The 19928-nt window shown below is 33.4% G+C and overlaps 1 protein-coding gene and 1 long non-coding RNA gene across 2 annotated transcripts in view; both read left to right on the top strand.

The window, feature by feature from the left end:
* LOC126918026 (uncharacterized) overlaps positions 1-19928 on the top strand; it is a 225483-nt gene that overhangs the window by 192714 nt on the left and 12841 nt on the right. The window lies entirely within an intron of this gene.
* On the top strand, positions 11246-15455 carry LOC126918288 (uncharacterized). The gene is made up of 2 exons (XR_007711300.1): positions 11246-12189; positions 12280-15455. It is a non-coding gene; the product is annotated as an uncharacterized LOC126918288 (long non-coding RNA).

Genomic DNA, 19928 nt, shown 5'->3' with positions numbered 1-19928 from the left:
CACCTAGAATTGCGTTCAAAATTTGGAACCAATCGAGTAAATCTTAAGACGTCATAGGTGTATCGAATGGATCGCTGATTAGATTAAGGGAAAAATGGAATTTACTTACTGCTCGAATTTCTAACGATAGGAGATCTTTAGAAAAAAATATGATTTTGAAAAATTTACATTTAAGGAATTTTATGTTACAACATACAACCGTTGCATTGATTTTAGGAATCTCAGTATACAATTTGGTACGTACGTTTTTGAAATATATTCTTTCAAAAAGAATACAAGAAATTGATTTTTTCGAAGATCGGCAATAGAATGTTCTTTTTCGACACTAAAACTTTAAAACACGTATATAAATACATAATATCTAAAATAAATATACAATATCTAAATATGTACATAGTTAATTAGTATTATAGCGATATAACGAAAATAATTGACTAATATTAGTCATGTTCCTATCTCAATGAAAGTAAACGTTAATATGTAATTACCAAGAATACTTGTGCGATTATGATGATTAGAAAAATAAAAAAAATCAGATACTAGTCATTTTAACTGATTCGCTACATTTAATGTTGAGCAAACTCTTCGTCTACTTCACTTGATATGCATCGGCAAAAGAAGCTTGAGAAAAAGCAAAGAAAGCGGCCAACTTTAATCCAAAAAGTATAACGAGACGAGGGGGTCAAAAGTGGCCTTGAAGCGATGGTACCATATGATGCACCATCGATGCATCATAAACCAATTTTCAACCCTTTATCTCAACCGGAAGTGTCGTTATAGGCAAAATTCGGATTTACCGTCTTTTTCCTATTTTTTCTACTTGATGGTATGTAAAAATTCTAAAAAAATTGGAGCACATTGTAAACGAGTGATCTAGGTTAGAAAAATTTTTTTTAAATTTTTTCGTTACAAATCCCAAGTATAAAAATTGAAAAGCGCTAAAAGATGCTGAAAAATATAGAGTTAATATTGAAGTTTCAGAGCGTTTACTTTGTTGTATTTACAATATCAACATATTGGCATAACTATTATTCTCAACCTTTTTCAAACTCGTTGGTAAGATGCACAAAATAGTTGAACAAAATTTAGACAAAGTGATGAAAATAGGTTTGTAACGTTTGCTTTCGGTAAACCATCGAATCGCTTGATAAAATCGACTTTTATTCTGGACGTCTTATTCTGCTATAGCTTACATGATAAATAAATCCATTGAATCCATTGAATCGCTCGAGGAATTTATAATCCAGTCATAACCAGAAAGTCTGAAGTTCTCGCACGAGTTCGCAGAAGATTTGAAAAGGTGAAACAACCTGTCTCATACGCGAGAATTTTAGCTCGACAGCATTTTGTTACGTCTCGATACACCCTACAAGATACATATAACACAAACAGAGAGAGCGTTTTAAAGCGTTCGTTTTGTTTTATTTGAAAGCTTCTTTGTCCGGAAGAAACGTCTCTGTCGAAAGTATTGTTCGAATTGACTTTGTCGACTCGTCGAATGGAACACACACAGAGCCATAGGAGATGTTTGAAACATGAAAGGAACGAAATTTCCGTATGCTGGCCGGCCTGTGTATATCTCTTATCATATTCGAGGCACGTGCTATTTAAAGCAATAGAAGCACGCGTGCGAACGCGTATCTACGAATATTCGCGCGAGATTATTAATACGTAGTCAGGATGCACGAGATAAGGAACGAATAAATATTAGGAGAGACAATCGAGACTGGGAAACTATTAACTACATCACGTTAATTGGCACGTGTTCATTGATTTCATGTGGCGGCTGCTCGATCTTGTTATTGTTCCGTATTGTCGATTAATTGCGCGATGAACGTGCAGCAAATTGTTTCAACAAATGTTAAACGACTTGAACGCACATTTTGAGTTTAGTTTTTAGAAATTGACGAATCTAGAAAAAAGCTACACACGACACGATCTCATAAATTTACGCTGGTTCAAAAAAGTATTCGAACATTTATGGAAACTTTCAATGAATATATCGTGTGCGGCACGAAACATTTTGAAATTTAATTAGCACTACAATCCAACTATCATGATTGCGTCTGATAAAGTCTGAAACAAATCTAAAAATGTACGTAGAAACTGCAAGATGCTATTTAGTGCAGGTACATATTTCGTTTTTTTTTTTTATTTTTTTTTATTTGTTAGAATATTTACAATCAATTCTCGTTGAGAATTTTCAGTAACTTCATTTGGCGTGATACAATGACATGGTTTATAATAGTTTATATTGTTGGTTCTAGTAGGATCTAAGGATTTAATCTAAAGGGTATTTTCTTTTTAGTCTGCGGATCTGGTCCGTTGTGTCAAGTAGTTGGCCGACTAATGGGTTGTGGTGGTTGTTGACTCTTGCGTTATTTCTGCTTCTGGACTTGTATATTTCATCTTTAGCTGTAGGTATCTTGAGGTCGCGGTGGATCGTTTCGTTGGTAACATACCAGGGTGCATTTATTAGGGATCCTAGCGTTTTCGATTGGAAGCGTTGGAGTATTTCAATGTTGGAATTACTTGCTGTTCCCCATAGTTGGATTCTGTAGGTCCAGACATGTTTTTTTCACGGTCTTATAGAGCGTAATTTTGTTCTGTGTGCTTAGGTTGGAGCGACGGCCAATGAGCCAATAAAATTTTTTGAGTTTGTCCCTGAGTTGTTTCGATTTGTCTATGATGTGTTGTTTCCAGCATATTTCGTAAAGATCGAAAAGTATTTTTCCCATTATTTATTATATTTATCCATTATTTTATCCATTCTAATATCCACTGATGCCATTTTTAACGTTTATTGTATGCATAAAATGCTTTCCACTGGCTGTGTACTAATTTACTGTGTGTATTATACACATTTTCAAATTGATTTAAATTTTCGCCAATATAAGCATGATATCGAATCCTGTCTCGATGTCAATAAAGTTTCAAAATATCATATACGTATTTATATTTAACACGCATAGTACATACATAAATGGCCACTGTCCAACGGAACAAATTTTGGCAAATTCGATATTGAAATCGTAGTTATTTGAAATAGTAATTGAATTCATATCGATACAGTATCGTTACATTTTTTTTACGACATTTTTAATTATATCTTATTCCGAATGAACCATTGTCACTGATTTCCCAATTTTGATATTTTAATTTAATTCAAAATATCGAGACAAGCACCTAGTTCAAAAGTATTCTGCAAAATTTTTACGCACAACTAAGAACATTTCGACCGCAAGAAATACATTTTTATACTTCCATTTCATTTTATATTTTGTGATAAGAAGACTACCTATCCTCCTTTCCATTTCAATCGTCGTATTTTTATACCAATACATCCTTAAACTATTTTTAGCAATACCGTTATAAAAACTGCGAATAACGTAATTTCAATTATTCCTTTCTGTTACATCTTTATGTATGATCGTTTAATCGATCGTGTATGCGACAACTATTTTAAGTAGCTTTTAGATTAATTGCATCAACAATGTACAACATTTATAACTATGTAAGATCGTAAATCTTGGGATAATTCAGGGATCGATTCTGTAGTCTGAAAATCGAGAATCGATTTTCAACGTCCTGAGCTACCGATCTTTCTTCTTCGGTCTTTAAAATCTTAAATAACTATTCTGTAACCTTGTCTGTCTCTAATGTAACTCTCTGTCCGTCCGTTTGGGAAAATGCGTGCCTCTCAAAAATGGTTGCCCGTAAAACAAAAGAAGATCGCTATGTCCGCGAGACAAAGCCTGTCGTGCTACCCGTAAAACAAAAAGAATCCCTAGAAAAATAATATTGCAATAATACTTTCAATTAGACTTTGTTAGTTATACCTTTTCAGTTATTTAATCTTTTAATATCACAAGAACATTTAGTTTTATAGCGACAATAATCTCTCTTAATCGTAGAATTGTACTTATGCATATGTATAGTCTGACAATACATACTCTTTCTTTAACGAATTGAGTTCAATGTATTTTTATTTTTTGCCGTAATTGGGAGTATTTGAAAAGTTGGAAAGAATTGCAAAGCATCCGACTGACTGAAATATACATTATGCAACAGTTCGTATAGGAAAACACGTAAGATGACAAGTGAATATATAGGGTGGTCTAAAAATCAATCCCCATGATTTTTCTGACACTTTCGATAGTGGAACAAAAAAATGTTTCGAACAAATGTTTATCAGCTTTCAATCGACTACAAAGAATTTTACTTCGATTGACATTCAGAGTCACATTTATTATTTTAAACGTAACAATGCACTTTTTTCATAATCCATTCGACGCACTTTTTAATTCTCTCCAAAAACGTATTAAGGTACTCGGGTGGAAAAATGATCAGTGTAAAAGATATTTTAACTTTGATGTTGCGAAATTGATCGTATGAAAGACGAGCGAAATATAAAAGCGGGAAAGTGCTACGCTATTTTTCCTTGTGTTTCATAATTTTTTCAACATTAAAGCGAGAATATCTTTTTAACCGCTTATTTTCCGACTTTAATACTTTTTTTTGCAGAGAATTAAGAAATGACGTATAAAAAATATATTGTTCTATTTAAAAAAAAATAGAGGATACCTTAATTTCTTATCGAAGTAAAATTCTCTTTAAGTTCTTGACATTGCAATTTTTAGCCAATTAGAAACTGATAAACTTTTCTTCGGAACATTTTTCTGTCCGACTATCGGAAGTACCTGAAAAATCGTAAGGGCTGATCTTTAGATCTTTAGATCATCTGATATATAACGAGTTAAATGTGGCGAGTGAAGAATTATTAACCTTCCAATTACATATTTTGAAACACTGTATCGAATATTATACCAAATACAAAGAAAAATTTAAGCATTGGAAATTTGAATATTTTCAAAGAGATTATATACATTATGACGATTCTTTCCGAGCCTAATACTAAAAATTCCTAAATAATTCAACATTCGTTAATGCTGTATTAAAAGCTGTTTGGACCTTTGGGATCCAACTATGGGGAAAATAAAGCGAGTAATTCCAATATAGAAATTCTTCGACGATTCCAATCAAAAACTTTAAAATCCTTAATAGATGCAGCTTGGTATGTTACCAACGAAACAATACACCGCGACCTTAAGATATCCACAGTTAAAGAAGAAATATTCAAATTCAGTAATGGATATAACAAAAATTAACAACCACCAAAACCCACTATTTACTCAATTACTTGGCACGACGGTTCAGATCCGCAGGCTAAAAAGACATTAGCCTCTAGATTTAGACATTAGATTCAGCTAGAATCAAACATACGATAATCATTTATTATTCACGTTATAGTACCACGCCAGAATAATTTACTTATAATTCTCAATGAGAATTGATTGTGTACTACTTCCGAATACGAGGAAGCATAACAAATCGACGCGACGTTCACGAGATGCAACTTGGAAAAAGTTTCCACGTCATGTTGGTGATCTCGTTTCGCTGGAAATCTCGGCCGACATGGTCGCACTTTTACGTGTTCGCCAGGAAACACATTGACTTGCTGGCTTTCAAGCTGGAAAGTTTCGCGTCTCGACAAGAAAGGAGGACGAATACCAACGGAATTTTTGCCTCTGTCTAAACCGCCCTCTTTCGTTTCCGTTCGCCGTATTTCTTTCTTCTTTTGCATGGAACAAAGAAGAAATTAGGCTACCTGTATTGCATTTTAATGGCGGAGTCCGCAGCTATTTTGCTATACAACACAGGAATATTCAGATATTTGCAGACATATTTTAAGAATGTATTATTCGTGTTATACGACTCATTTTGAAATCTCGTTAGCACTGTCATGAGTAGATGGCGGATGTTTATGCATCGTAAATGTGTAAGAAATATATGGCATCGATGCATATAGAATATGCAAATTTGCACGAGAACTATGTAAAGTATGTTAGCAATATGTTTGATATAAGTTTAGTGTATCGAATAGTTACGATAAGGTATTGAGCGATAGATTTTAGATTAACAATGTTTTTCCAATTATTTTAGTATGTATAGTTTATGCGATAATAAATTATAAGCGCTTTGTCCATATTTGCAATTGCAAATTTATCTTCTCCTACGTGGAATCATATCATGAACTTAATCAAACAGAATTCTGTTTATTCGAGACACAAACTATTACATCTTACGCTTAACCAATCACTTGAAATTGCAACTATACGATTTCATATTATCTATAATTTCACATTTTCACATATAATATTTTATATGTTATTGTTATTAACAGTTTACGCAATTGTCATAAACTGAAATAATTTGATAAGATAAATGCGTAACAGAAGTACGTGATATATGTTTTCGTATACGATCTTAAACACAGATACGTGAAACATATGCATTATGGAAAATCTTAAAGTAAAAATCATATTTTTATAATCTTCTAATCATAAAGCAAACTTCTATTCAGCTCTTGTTGCTTTCTTTCTTATTTTGACAAATATTAATACGACCAATTAAATAAGACATATGCTCCGATTTTTACTCAAACTTCTTGTAACATTCTGAATTTAGTGATTTTATAAAACTTCTCACTTAATAAACATCGATGAAGTTTCTGTTATTGTATTATTTTGTTTTTAAATAATTAATATGACGTCCGTTCGTTTTGAATAATCAATAACAGAGCAGAATAATAAATGATTTATCACCTATTTAGCTTAGGGGATAAAAAAAATTGTGTTTATTATATCAACTAAACAGAGTATATTAAATTGTGACTAAATTAAAAGAAAAAATTTTATAAAAGATTAAAATCGAAAATTTAATTGTGAGTTCTATATAAAAAACTAAATTCCCTACAAAATTCTACAAAAGATTAAATTGTAATTAAACTGAAATTCGCTTCTTGTCCATATTTGCTCAATAGTAATCGACAATGAATTTTGACTTATTTTTTCAAAGATTCTGGATGTCCTTTGACCTTTTATTTGATGAAATTTCAATCATTCTCAGAACTACGTAACTCAGAATGAGTTATTATGTACATATTTAGAATTAATATCTACGTATCTAAATAAAAATGTAAATAAAAATAATAGTGAAAACAATTTTATTTTCTATAATAGTATTAATATATTATACTATAATATAAATCAGTGACAAATGTGGGAACGATGTACGTGCTGTAGAGGATTAACTATAAAGGATTCATTTGATAATAATACAAAACTAATCTATTTCAACCTTGGAAATATTAATTTCAATAATAATAATTACTCCAATTTACACATACCTATCATTGCAACATTAAAAACGTATTATCATACATTCTGCACTCGTTTATCATAATTTTGGATACTTTCCCTAGTTTCTCGTGAAAAATGAGCTTTATACGATAATCTAGAAACGTGTACTATATTGTTAAGCTGGAACGACTTGTTCAAACAATAGCCAAGTTTATATATGCGGAAGAAAATGGCTTGTACGGCGAGATAGGAAACAGCCTCTACATTACGAGTTGTATTTACCGTAGAAACAAGTAATTTTCAGAGGCAATTAATTTTTAATTACTACGACTTCAAGCACTGACGGCGATGATTTGGAAGACGTACAATCTTTCTAACGAAAGAAAGCATTTTCCAACATGGAAACATGAAATTATAATTATGGTTTGGAACATAAAAAATGATTTTATATAATTTCCATTATATCGTTTCATACATATGTGTACTGTGCACATATGTATAAATCATAAATGATGGAATGCATGACATTTTGTGGGTTGATAATTTATTCATTAAAATCCGAAATATTTGAGAGCATTGATAGCCTACTGAAATATTTAAGAACATTTATTAATTATTTTATTTTACATTTATATATTTTATTAAACATTTTATTTTTTATTAAACATCAGTTTTACGATATGATGAACAATTTTTTCTGTTTATTAGTATTTTTACATTTATTTAAAATTAAATCAAAGTAAAAATGTCGAATCAATTAAATAAAAGATACGTAATTAAATCTTTGAAATATTTTAAACAATTACTAGAATTTGAATTAATTTATTCGTTTCTAACTATTTTTATAACTAAAGGTTTCTCAATCGAAATTATCGAAATGCTTTTTAAGAGTTAGACCATTCCAAAATTAGAATTATGTGCTAACATTTTATCCACACCTGAATGTTTTCCAGTTTCTACGGAAGTTTTAATATCTTTTATTCGCTTTTGACATTTTACAAGTAAAATACAATGTACGATATTGACCATAAATTATCATCAAAAATAGGACAGAAAGTAAAATCAAGCTACATTTTTCGTATTAAAAGAAAAAACAGAAAAATTATCGGACAACGATCAAACTCGATCCGTCTAACTGCTTTTCTAACTCTACCGCGTACTTCGGGTTATTTGGACTCGTTCAAAGTTTACAGAGACCACAAAATATTTGTGGTTTCTCGGATTTCCACCATGTTTTTATCAGTAGGTACATACGTGGCGCTTTTCAGAGTAGATAAGTGAATTTTAATGTTCACGAAACGTCGGAACAAAGCGCAACGTATTAATAAAGACATTTTGATTGAAATTCGAAGAACTACAGATGCGTCATCTAATTGTTGTATAGGCTTAAAATCGAAAGTTGTAACAATTATTAACAATATGGACGATCTTTTGATTCTATTTTACGCTAAAGCTTTTCTTTAAACCATTAAGAGCCTTTCTTTGTTAAAACTAGAACAAGATCGAAATATAAAAAAGATATACTGAAACGGGTAATCTATGAATTCGATGTAAAATTACAAACGATATTGTTGAATCATATTCTTTTTAAAATGTCTCAAACCACCCTCTTTTCGTTTTCTACTCGTTGTTTCATCGATCTAATAAAAAAAGTAGCATAGGAATAGGTAAAGCAGATTCGATATAATTTAAAACCGAAGAATATCCCGAACTGGCTCTGATTATTCCATTTTCACGCATTCGCGTGTATATTTCAAACGTTTCCAGCCATTGACTTCTGTGTGTGTGTGTGTGACGACCCAAAAACCATTGTCCCATGTCGAATGTATCGAAGTTCTATTTCAAATCCTCCTCTCGCTCCTCGGAAAAAACTATCTTTAATCTGAAAATTGGATGTTACCCTTTCAAGATAAAGATTTTTCTTTTAATAATGACATAATGCAAATACACTAGCAAAGATTAGGTAGGTTCGTAATAATCTAATTTAATAATTTATAAAAATATAATACACACGTTAAATATAGATTTTTAAATGGATAGTTTTATTTATAGTTGAATCTTATTTACCAATATGTATATCTCAGTAGCATCAGAAAAATTATAACAAACCAATCGCTTTTCTAAAAATTAATTACTAAGACGTATCAGACCACTAGTCTCATAATAGTTAACATGTAGCGGCGTCATTGCGTTGTGCGAGAGCGCACGACGAAAACAGCGCAAGCAGCGATCGAACCGCGGAAGAAAACACCAGGCGGTAGTAGAGGACGTAGAGTCCGTTTTCCGGACTGGTACTAGCCAGGTTTTGTTTAGGCGTCGTAAATTGTCGGACACAGGATGTATCGGTAACTTTTAAAATAACGACGACAAAGAGATACTCTGTTTAGCTTAATAAAAACGTTATTACTGGTAGGGGGTGATGTAGCGGAGTCAGAGGACACTTCGAATCATGTTTGATTCAAAAACCCAACATTCTTTTCATTATTATTTTCCTGTCATTTTTACGTGACAGAAACATGGTGACGAGAGTTATAACTATTTAGTCAAATTAACTATTTAGTTGTCTTAGTTATAGCACATTACTGTATTTAATTCAATTTAAATAACCATTGTTTCCTGTTTAATCCATTCTAAATAAATAAAAAAATCCTATATTTGTAAAAAGTAAAATATAAAATAAAATAAAATGATATAATAAATATTATAGTAATAAAGTACAATAAGGAAGTAAATATAATATATATGATATATACAATACATTCGATACCTTCGATACATTTTGACCATTATAACAGAATCAGTACGTTTTGACCTGATATGTCGAAACAACGAAAATCTTTAGCTGATGCTTATTAACGATATTTTGATCCATTTTTAATGTTTACATTTCCCAATCTGAATTTTTCACATTAATTCATTTAGTTTTGTTCAATTTTCCTCGTGTTGTTAGAACGATAAAACAGTTACACTTATAAAAATCACAACTTTCTTTCTCTTCTATACTAACCTTGCTTTCAATTCCTTTAGTAATGCTAATTTAAAAATAATTCCAACTTTTATATTTTACCCTAAAATAGCTGTTAAATGGTACATGATCCTTCGGAACTTTTGTTAACGCAATACAAAATGACTATCCTAACAGAACTTTTACAACAGAATTAAATTGTCAAGGTATAAAGTTAACGTAGAGCAGAAAAAAATTATTGAAAAGTGGAAAGTTCAGAGAACAACTTTTAGCTACAAAAGTTAACTGTTTCATTCGATCCCTGCTAGGAACACGTATTTTAATCGCTCTCAGATCCGGATAATGAACATACGCTCTTGATTCAGATAACACCGCAGTATCAATTTTCATCCATCGATCTTCTATTGTTGCTTTTTTATTTACAGATACCAATAGATTTTGGCTATTGTTTATATCGATATCTATTAGCAGTATATGGTTACTTGAAACAAAATCAGGGGCGAAAGTTTATTGAAATGGGCTGTTTAAATATAGTATCGATGTAAGCCGATGACAATTCCATGCTTTTTCTACGTGACTTGTGTAACAAGTGACGTTTTTTCTTATTTTTTTTTTTTGTCTTTTCTTGGAAGTAGTTTACGCGCTCAGAAATAGTAATAATAGGATAGGCCAAACATCCTATATGCCACAGTCATCGAAACAATAACTAAATAGTAACGGAATGGTCGCCTCTAATATACATCAGACGATAACCCCTGCAGAGGGGACAGAGGAACTAAAACCTCAGTATAAAAACCCTCCCAAATAAGCGCTCGAGATCAGTTTGTTGTAACACTTTGAACCGTCACGTTGTTATATTTTCGTAATAAATTCTATTACCATATAGAAAATTCAATTTCTTCACCTTATTTGCGAAGTATTTGAACTGTGACGCGTGGAGATCACGAGCGATCAATCATTTTCGTGATTTTTTGTGTTTCCTACGTGACAAAATTGGCTATCCTTGCCAGGATCCATTCATCGGATCGAGAGGAAACTTCAGCGCGAACTCTATGGATTCTACGGAATCTCGGTAAGCTGGCTTTCATACATTATCGAAACAGTAGATCCGAAATACCTTCTGAAGATAGTGACTCTTCTGAAAATATCATGTTTACCAACACGAATCCAACGGACAAGAGTACGACAAAGCAAAACGAATTAATTGCTACTATTCTCGAACAACTTCAAAGTCTAACTCGGGAATTTAGAAACTTTGGAAGTAATATTGAGCAAAACATTAACAAAATAAAAGAATTTACGGAAACTAGTGATAGAAACCGGGCCAAAGAAATACGTGACATTGCAAGAACTATAGGAATGAAACCGACCAGCCACATATGAGCACCCACTTAGAAACCAGTGCCGATAACGTGACAGATGATGAAACCGACGGACCAGACACTTTACAAAGACCACGAATTAATCACGTCACGATTAGACAAAGAAACGACTGCGGCGAAGAACAAGGGCTCCCAGCAGGAGAGACCATACGTACTATTGAGATACTACGGGGTCGAGACGACATAGGTGTTGAAGACCTGTATCCATGTTTAAGACAACGCGTGTCAGCACCAACCACTGTTAGCAATTGCAGGGAAAAATTGAAAAATTTAAAACAAGGAATAACAGAAAGCGTACAATCTTTCGACTCTAGATTCCGACAATAGCTCCACAAATTAAATTACGCAGTTCAAAACGAAAACCGCACGCCGATCGAACGACGCGTAGCCATGAATATCGTGGAACGCGAAGCACTAAAGACATATTTACTCAATTTACGATACGAAATAGGACAGATAATAGTAGCTAGCGATCCGAAAAACCTGAACCTCGCCCAACAATTAGCAGCCGATAGAGAACAATGGTTACGAGAAGCAAATCGTGTTGTCCACCGCCCAGAGAATCGATCTAATAACACTACGCCCGTATCTAAACGAAGTGCTACCGATCTACAACCACCAGCTTGTACCCAACCATCAGGTAACCGAAAGAAATTAAAATGTCTCAAATGCTCACAAATCGAACACACAGCTGAGATGCGCTCTCAAAATTTTCCATTCGGCAACTAAGGAAAAATCCCACCTCGAGTATACCAAACAGCGGAGAATCCAGAAGAAACGTACCGAGAATCAACTGCATCACCGGAAAATTATTATCAATCATATTGCGATGAAAAGACGGAAGAAGAGCCAGATTTCTCATTGATACCGGAGCAGGAATAAACTTAATAAAAGAGAACACTGAACGTCCAAACCTCCAGCCCAAAGACTTTCCTAATGGGAAATGACAAACTGTAATCTGTAAACAAATCTGTAATCTAAACATAATAGGTCACCCCCCTACCAGTGATAACGTCTTTTCTTGTGTTATATTTACAACAGATTTACACAGTTTTTTTTTGTCCGACGCTATTTTTAAAATTTACGTGAGTATTTACCGTGTCCGACAATTTTTAACGCTTAACCGAAACCTGTTTGAAAGCAATCAGGAAATCTGACCCTTTTGCCCGAGCGCGTGACATATTTATTTGTCGTATTTCTGTTATTTTCGCTTTCTCGACTTTCGCTTTGTTCGAATTGAACACCAAGCGGTGTTATTACGTCACGATTTTCGATGCTATGGTGTTCAATGTTGTCGTCTAGTAAAAATGCGGGCTTCAGTCGATCTACGGAGACTACTACATTTTCGTAGGGTGGTCATAGGGTGGCTGTAAAGGGCCTTCGATCGCGTCATGGCGTACAAATACGTATGGCGATGTTTCGAGCTCGCGGAACACGAAGATTTTCTTCTCGTCGTGTCGCGTAATCGGATGAGGCCCGATTTTTTCTATTCGCTCTTTTAAACGATTCGCGAATTCCGAGTTGGCCTGTTGCTTCGTTGGTACGAAGAATTCTGTCGGCAATCGTATGCCGGCACCGTAAACCATTTCGGCTGCGTTTAGGTCCTCCTTGATAGCGGTTCTTATGCTTAATAAAACAATTGGTAAGATTTCTACCCAGTTGCTCGTATTGTGGCATTCGATTGCTGCTTTTAGTTGTCGATGCAGGTGTCGCGTAAAATTCATTCAAAGTGACTAAACAAAAATGTCGATCTCCAAACAAGAGATCGAGTTCTTTATTTTCACTCAATTTATACAATAATTAAATGGCAACCCTTTATGGCAAAGACTTTTAATATTCAGACTGATTTGGATGATTTTGGGAGGAGTATTTATATTCTTTATTCGTAGGAGTGGGAAAAGACCGGATGCTACCCCGATGGTCACTCATGATAAGGCGCTTGGAATTTACTATCTTATCGCATAATTAGTCGAATTTCACCTGTGACAGGCTTCTCGATGGCTGCATCACACCTTGCTCAATCATCACTTCGAATTCCGCCTTCGCTTGTTTGAGGCGGTCGGAGGCGAGACGGCAAGGTTTGGAATAGACGGGGGGTCCTGGCATCGTCTTTATATGGTGTTGCACACTATGCCGTAGTGCACTTCTTCTAAAAACGGGCGATCGAGTGAGATCTGGGAATTCCGACAATAGTTTGCGGTACGATGATTCGCCGTCTATAGTTTTAATCGATGCTACGTCGGCTGTGGCGGCGGATCCCTTTGTCGACAGTTGGACTGTCGTGTCGAGGAGCCGTTTGTTTCGCGGGTCTATGAGCAACCCATAATAGTTGGATGATAATAACGATGGATGTTTGGACATCGGCTACAACGAAACGTAACCTGAAAGTTCGACGTAGCGATAGATCGAGGGACACTGAGATGGTGCCAACGAGAAAAATTAAACCGTATCAGGGCCAAAGAGCAACCCATAATAATTGACACACCGTCAACCCTAATGACAAAATCGCAATGGGCATATTCGGATCTCTCACCAAAACCAAACAAGGCATCAAATTTATCCTATCTATCCAAGATCAATTAACCAAATATCTCGTTCTCATACCTTTAAAAGACCAAACAGCCAACTCGATCGTTAACGAACTTTTGGATCACTATGTGTATATATTTTCCGCACCGAAAAGTATCCTCACGAACATGGGACGAAATTTCGTATATAAACTAATGGATATATTTGTAAAGGCTTTCAAAATTCGAGACATAAAACCACTTTTTAGAAAGAAACACTAGAAAACAAGAAGAAAGAATCTAAAACTCAAGTATAGAAATCTCCAAAACCTAACGCATCGACTCAACTTGTTATTACTCTATAGAAGCAAACGCGGACTACTCAACGTCATAGAGTCAGTATCTAAAACTCCATTCGGACTCTTGACAAAAAAGATCTAGAACTCACTAACAAAAATATTGATACATTATTTGACTCCAACAACAAAATAAAAACAATCCTTAGTAACCAAGTCGTGCTTATCAAACACGTACTAGACGACACTAAGACGAATCAACTCGAAAACCTTACCAACGATATACGCAAGATTAAAAACCATAACAAGAAAAACGAAATATTGATCTCTTTACTAATTCAGACTGAATGCACCATATCGAAGCTCCATATTAACATTGACGAAATTTTTAACGCTATCATATCAGGAAAACAAGGGATCATAAACCCACGAATTATAAAGCCTGAACAATTTTTAAAAACACTCGATCAAATAACGAAACAAAATTTCATGAGTAGCCATATCGAACCTTCGGTTCAAAACTTTCGACTAACTCTAGATCTAAGTAAACTAAAATTATGGATAAACGATAATAAACTTATATATACGATAACTGTACCGCTTTTAGAAGACAACGAGTGGAAAATAACAAAAATTTATCCGATACCTTTCAAGCAAAACTCTGTATTTATCGCACCTGTAGTAGAAACTACCTTAATGCTAACCAACTCAGAACGGTACACCTTTCTCGATAGCCACTACTTAAACAAATAATGTAAACGAACGGCAATCATCCACATTTGTAAAAGAACTCAACAAGTCACCTGAATGTAAAATCGAATTAATTAATAATCAACAGACAGTCGAAACTTGCCCAACTGCTGTATTCGAGTTGGAAGAGTTGACGTTCGTACCTTTACAGATTGAAAATGTCATTATCCCTACGAAAAATGTGCAGATCGATGATTTATGTAAAACACATAAAATCTTAGGAATCGAACAACCGAGTTTAATTAGCAGTAAAACTGGATGTATAATCACATACGACCGTAATATTATGAAAATACAAGGAATTACATTTATGTAGTATCAAAAAAAAAAAAAAAAAAAAAAAAAAAAACAAAGGAGGGGGGTGTACGCTTTGTTATGCTACGAGGTTTAGTATGGGTGTTTTTGAACACTTGGTTTGCACTAATTACGATTTCGTTCTGAGCTTCAGCCGTGACTTTCCAAGACTCCTGGTCTCTGTTGTGGATTGAGATTTGGTTTGGATACGAACATAGCGACTATCTATGATGACCAACAATGAACTTTCCATGTGTTCGTTATAAATCTCTCTAACGTTCAATATACGTTCATTTATAACAAATTTCTTCATCCATAATACTGTTGATATTTAACGGTATGAGAAAATAAGAATATTTATGCAAAAGTTTGGAAATAACACTGATACAGTATGCGTATCGTAATCTGAGACATTGTTTCAAAATGTGACATTGTTTCAGATCGAAAAATTCAAAGGATGGAATGGACGCGTGAAAAATTTCGAACCATGCATAAAAGTCACGATTCGTAAATATTCGCAACGCGTCTCGTAAATATTGCATGGAAATTTCGTCGTTCGAGACACCTGTATACGAGTAACAACGTCTCTCTTGAGATAGGAATCGGTATCCAATTAATAGGCGCGTTATCGAGCGATACCTGCGAGAATAGATCGAAAGTCGTCGTTGCATCGCGAATTTCTCCGGTGAAATTAATCACCTCGCATCGTTTGTCTGACTCTGCACCCTCTTTTGCCATGCCACTGCTTTTTTTCTGTTCTTTGTGTCGTTTCTTTCGACGATGCCTCTCTCAAGTTTCGAACGTCACATGTACAGTACGGTACAGATTTTTATCCGTCTATAAGAAATTTAATGCTTCAAGAGTTCGCAGAACGCATATATAATACGCAAAAATATATTATATATAAAATATTGAAAATATTGGGTTGTTTGAAAAATTCCTAGCGCTTTTGACATTTTCACATTTTACATAATAAGTAATTTTAGGTTCTACAGCTTGGTGTATTTATTATATTCTATATATTACATATATTTATCAGATATAAAGAATATTATCTAACAAAAAAAATTACGTAATTTTGCAAAATACTGTTTGACAAACAGTTTCTCTAATTGGACGTCAAAAATGTGTCAATTACAGTTCTCTCTCTGTAACAATTTTTCTGAATAATAAAAACAGTGTCATTTCCATCAAGGAAGAAAGATATTATTTCCATGAAAAATAGGCGAAAGTATTCATTGAAAATTTACCCCATTTTATTCGTTTCTTGACATTTCCAAAATATTTGTTACATCGCAAAAAAAATCATAAAGCTTAATGATACGCTAATTCTATAATGAAAGCACAATATCTTTAAAATTTTCTTAAATTTCGTTATAAACTTTCCAAACAGCCTAATAAAATACTTTTTATGATATTCAATACGCGAAACAGTTCTCTGTCTACGTTTCGTTTCCTTAATTATATTCATAAAAATATGAATTTGTATAAATATCAACAGCCTGTACATGATCATTTCCGCCTTTTTTTTATATGGTTTGCTTTGATGTTTACTCGATTTTTCTCTCTTCCCTTTCTCTTTCTACCTTTTTTAGAAGCGTTCTTTTGCTCGTCGATGTCATATCAAGCCTTGACATTATTAATTAATGTAGGACCTAGGGGACGACTCGCAATGAACTTCGAGTGGCAACGCCGCCGTCGCGACGGATTCACGTTTCTTCGTTAGGTACGAAGCGTGTATAGTAATTAATGACATGTTTCGCCGACTCATCGCGTTCTTTTTATTCGTTTTTTCTGCGACCTTTTCCTACCAAGAGTGTATATAGAAAATACGAGCCGTTTCGTTAAGCTCTGTATATGCATTCGTTTCCATAGATTTTCAAATGTTTTATGCTTTTTCAAATTTAAAAGTGTCGCGGGCATTGAGGGAAATCCTCCAATGCTATTTGGATATATTGATTTTCTCATTTAATTTATGCGTTTTTCTTTCTTAATGAGAAAAGTTGGTGATATCTTCAAACATTTATATTTCTATCTTGGTCCGATTAGCAATCGAATAAGGTTCGTAATGTTTGAAGAAAATGTTCAACATTAAATTGAAATTTTTTTATATGTTTCTCAATCTTGATATGTTTGTTAACGTTAGAAAAATGCGATTGAGTCAAAAATGGTTGGAAAAGTTCAGTTGCATTGATTACATAATTATTATAAAATATTGATTATTGGAATTTACAGCGGCCATAAAATGTATCGGCACGTCATTGTATTTATTATAACATTTGATATACTAATTAATTAAACCCAAGTATATTAAATATCATTTAGCAATACTTTCATACGAGTACATTTGTTTTATATTATGAAAATGAAATATGTAACTACTGTAGCCATTGTAACGTGTCTCGTATGCTTTTCGAATTATGTTTAAGTACATTAAAACAGAAAACAATTTATTTCCAATTTTTTTATTTATTCCTGCGTAAAAGAAATTACTTATTTAGATGCTTGTATCTATAATTCATTTTATTGGAATTGTACGAAGCAGATTTGCAGGATTGAGGTTAATTAATAATACATTACGAATAAGCTTCTAGCAGATGTAAAACAAGACCTTGTTAAATCTTAACAAGCACATTCGAATAAGATCTTCAACGAAGCACTAAAACACATACATATATCTTTCAATGTGAATGAAAATAAATTGAATATATATATATTGTTATAAAATACGGGCAGAAAAAGCTAAAATTTCATAGGTGGTCCAGTTTTTATTTGTTATATATTTAATTAATCGTACCATACATCTCATTAATTTTGAAGAAAAAAGAAGAAATATATAATGAACATGCGTAAAATTTTGTCTGGAAAAAGAGACAAGTATTACATTTCTGGAATATAAACTAGACTGAAATCATAAAAGTTATACAAGTTTTATTATATATCGGATTTAAGATTTTATCCATTAATTCCTCCTGTCTCTTATCTAATTAATTTCTTTCAGTCCCTTTCATGAAGCTATTTTATATTTCGTATACTGTAACAATCTTTTTATTATACTGCAATCATACTAATTCTGAACTGAACTTTTAATAATTAAAACACGAATGATGTCAAAATTTCATGCTTTGAGAATTTATGTTATTTCATATCATTAATTTTTATATATACACGTATTTCAATACTGAACAAATTTTTTTATAAAAATTTATGAACAAATTTATCAAAATGTATTGTACAATCTACAGAAACTGTTTATCATGCAAAAAAAAAAAAAAAAAAAAAAAAATAGTAGAATATAAAAGATGCGTCGTGTGTAAATCTACAACTTTTTGCTATAATCAATAGCAAGAGGATAATAAGAAGGGGATTAGAAGATAATCGAATACAAGGGCATCATTTCCTCTTATCCAATCGAGTTCAAAAGTTGCGCAGATTAATTTTGTATTAGTTGAAACTATTCGGGGAAGGAGGTGGCGCGAAGCAAACCTTAAAAAAGATTGTCAGGTGTAAATAAGAGAGTATTAGATTTTATTCGGTAAAATATTAAAAGAATGCTGTATCATTCTCAAGTATTCATAAAACTCTTGTTCGTAATTTATTAGTTGTTTATAAATATGAAATTCTCCTTCTTCTTTACGGTTTTGTCATAACGAATGTACACCAAAATCTTTCCTCCTTTTGTTGGTACACTTCTTCCTCTTGTTTATCCAAAAGTACCGCTCTTATAGGTAATATAATAATATAATAATAATTAATAATATAATAGTGTATGGTGTACAACTTCAACCTGACTGGCACATTCATCTCGGATACAACAAATATTAATGCATGAACGCCCGAACATGGGACGGTCACTGTACGTTTTCGTATATCAGGTCTGTAAATATGAAACCAGAATTTGCCTATAGATGGCCCTAGCTGATAATGTAGTTATCACTAAACTGCGTCATTGATGCCAAAAGTCTTTGTTGATCTCACAAACATTTTCGATTCAGAACAATACAAGTTTCATGCAACAGCATAGTTTGTAATAGCGTTGCACATGTCGAATTTTGTGCCTGGAAACTACGATTTGCGGACGGCATTGATTTTCTGTTACCATTTGAAGAAAACTGTTCCAGAATCGCATCGAATGCTTGTCGAAGCTTACGGTGAGCATGCTCTTTGCATGCTTTCAGTGCTTTGAGTGGTTTAAAAAATTCAGAAGTGGCAATTTTGACGCGAGGAACGAAGAACGTGGAACGTGGAACGTGATCTATTATGAGCTGTTAAAACCTGGTGAAACCGTTAATACTGAGCGCTACCGACAACAAACGATCGATTTGAATCAAGCTTTGCGTGAAAAACGACCAGAATATCAAAAAAAGGCAACACAAAGTAATTTTGCTTCGTAATAATGCACCATCGCATACAGCAAAACCGATCAAGGAAACGATCGAAGCGTTCAGTTGGGAAATACTTTCTCACGCGGCTTACTCACCAGACTTGGCTCCGTCCGATTACTATTTATTTACATCGATGGGACACGCACT

Source organism: Bombus affinis, chromosome 1, assembly GCF_024516045.1.
Source record: "Bombus affinis isolate iyBomAffi1 chromosome 1, iyBomAffi1.2, whole genome shotgun sequence".
NCBI lineage: Eukaryota > Metazoa > Arthropoda > Insecta > Hymenoptera > Apidae > Bombus > Bombus affinis.
The sequence above is the reverse complement of the archived record's forward strand: the minus strand, read 5'-3'. Positions and strand labels throughout refer to the sequence as shown.